At 47.0% G+C, this 2,656-nt stretch overlaps 1 long non-coding RNA gene across 1 annotated transcript in view; it reads right to left on the bottom strand.

The window, feature by feature from the left end:
• Positions 1 to 1,441: 1,441 nt before the first annotated feature.
• Positions 1,442 to 2,656, bottom strand: part of LOC121100582 — a 6,114-nt gene continuing 4,899 nt past the window's right edge. The window contains exons 2-3 of the long non-coding RNA XR_005832334.1: positions 2,196 to 2,520; positions 1,442 to 1,566 (exon numbers count right to left, since the gene is read on the bottom strand). This is a non-coding gene — a long non-coding RNA (uncharacterized LOC121100582). The remainder of the gene's footprint in view (positions 1,567 to 2,195; positions 2,521 to 2,656) is intronic.

Raw genomic sequence — 2,656 nt, 5'->3', positions numbered from 1 at the left:
CCCCCCCCCCCCCCCCCCCCCGTGACCAGGTTCCCCTGGAGGTTTTCACTCTCAGACTCGTGTGCACGGAGCCTCCAGCAATTAGCCAGTCGTGGCGCTGGCTACTGTGGCTGTCCCTGCTCCTGGGTCTCTGCTCTGGTCAGCTGGTGGCTGCCCGGCTGTGTCTCCAATCTCAGGGACAGCGGTCTGCCCTGCGACTCCCCTCTCTATGGACCCAGGAAGAACGGCCGATTTTTCAGTCTGTTCAGCTTTTCACTTGTAGTTAGGAGGGAATGGGAACTTTCAAGTTCCTTACACTTGGAACAGGAAACCAGAAGCCCTATCCTTGCCTCCAAACATGCAATTTCAACACATTTTAAAAGATATTGAAATAGCTATTTATGTGGGTTTTATTACACACACATACACACATACATAGAGCCTCAGCCCTAAAAATCTAAAAGGATAGAACCCTGTGGGCAACATTTTTAAAGTAAAACTACTCTAGTCCTGGGACATGCCTTTTAAAAAAACACTGACATTCATTTTCCTCAAATTCCTTATCTTCCTAACCTTCTTACAAATAAGAACAAAAGCCATAGAGATTAGTACTGGGTATTAGGTTCTGTGCTCCGGACCGAGCTAGATGGCTCACCTGTGTTAGCGCTAGTCCTCATCAACAATCCCGCATAAAAGGAATTATTTAACCCATTTCATGGATTAAGAAACCGAGGCTCAGAAAGTTTGGACACCTTGCCTAAGGCCATACAATTAGTAATTTAATAGGCAGAGAATAATAATAGCGCCTTAACTCACTATGGTCAAACCTCATCAGTCAGAGTCCTGCTCAACTCCGGTGATTAGTGAAGATGCCGGTTGGCTTAGTCGCAAGTGACCTTTGCAAACACTGCTAGGTGTGTGGGTTGTGTGTACATGTTTGCACATACACGTGTGTGCGTGTGAGATGATTTTGGACCATGTTGTCATTATCTCATGGTTCTCCGTCCTGTTAAAATATGTTTTCCTCACCCATTTTATCAGAACCTCTCATGAGGTGTCGTCCCCCCTCAGCTATTCCGTACCCCGGTTTTGCAGTTTCCGACAGTTGAATGCCTGGTTTGGAGGTGGCATGAATGAGTTACCAGCAGACTTATAATGATGTGGGTTTTTTTATTAGGCTAAAAGTTGTTTGGTTTTAGTTTTTTGGTAACCCTGTGTTTACCCACCCTCAAATCAAACAGTCTTTTTCAACTCAAATAAGCTATTTCCTTCTTAGATCCAAGAGCTTTCAAGCTTTGAAGATAAAAGAACAAGCTATTTCACAGCTCAGAACTTTCCATGATGTGTCGTCGAGACAGGAAGTGAATTTGCAATCCTTGACATGTCCCGAGGAGTTCATTCAAGACCAAGGCATCCGATTCCAAAGCAGCAAGCAACCTTTCATTCCCGGCACCGTGAAGCACACTCGCTGCTCTGTGGTTCTCAGAGGTGGAAGCTCGTGTGGCTTGGGATACTCACGCTGCCACCTGGGACAGCCCCAGGGAGCCCACAGCTGAGAAGTCAGACTGCACCCCGCATCCAGACACCCTAAAGGGGAAGGACAGCGTTGGTTGGAAAACGGGTAACTAGTCTTTGTCAATGACAACATTAAAAAATTAAGGGCCTCATGTAGAAAAACATGATTAAAATACAAATTTAATATATTCATGTTTTATCTTCTCAATGAAAACTGAAAAGTGATAATCTACACATTTGTCATGCTCAGCAGAGCCTGTAGAGAGGTTAATGTGGATCATTAAACATCGTCTATTAAGGAATTACATTTCACAATAATGAGTCAAAGGAAAACACATTAGCAAACAAAGAATGCTGTTCCTCTCCCCAGTTTATTCCCAGGCTCAAACTACACTCTTCGTAACAAGAGGAGGAGAAAGACAAAGTTAAAAGCTCTTAAAATTTAGGATATAATAGAATTGCTGCTGCTTGGGAAATACTGTTTTAAGTCTGTTAATTCCAAAGTCAGGTCAGAATGCCACCTGAAAGTGATGAAATGCAACGGGTTCTAATCCTATCCTACTTCTTAGCTTGAGAAAGTCTTTTAACCACCTGTACGACCACAGGGGTAGGCTTATACAACATAGTGGAGTTTTTAAACGTTGTTCAACACAATTCACAGTTGAGCCATTTTTGACCATGGCCACTCGGGCCCCACCTACCTGTGTGGGATGCAAGGGCTCCATTAGCAGCCATCTGGATCCTGCAGGTGCAGGAGGATGGAGGGTAACAAATGGCATGCGGCCCCAAAAGGAGACCTATGGGGAGGACGCATGAGAGTCCGTGGAGTCTGGTAACTTCATGCTGGTCACTTTCCGGTGGCCACAGGACTTGTCAGTTGGACCGGCATTTATGAGGTACCCGGTGCGGCTGGAAGACGAGGTTCAGTGGCTGTGGGGCTAGAGTCAGAGGCCCTGGCCTCCCCGCCGGTCCTGGCTACGTGACCCCAGCAGGTTACCTAACCTTACGGAGACTTGTTTTCACAACCTGTAAAATAAGAATAGTGCCTTAGCGGGTGGGGGTGAGGGTTCCACGAGTTGGCACGGGGAGAGAATTTTGTTCCGCGCTTGGCACACGCGACGCCCCCCCCCCCCCCCCCCCCCCCCCCCCCCCCCCCCCCCCC

The sequence above is a fragment of the Ursus maritimus genome, unplaced genomic scaffold, assembly GCF_017311325.1.
Source record: "Ursus maritimus isolate PB19 unplaced genomic scaffold, ASM1731132v1 scaffold_10, whole genome shotgun sequence".
Taxonomy (NCBI): domain Eukaryota; kingdom Metazoa; phylum Chordata; class Mammalia; order Carnivora; family Ursidae; genus Ursus; species Ursus maritimus.
Note: the sequence above shows the minus strand (reverse complement) of the source record. Positions and strands in the feature narration are given on the sequence as shown.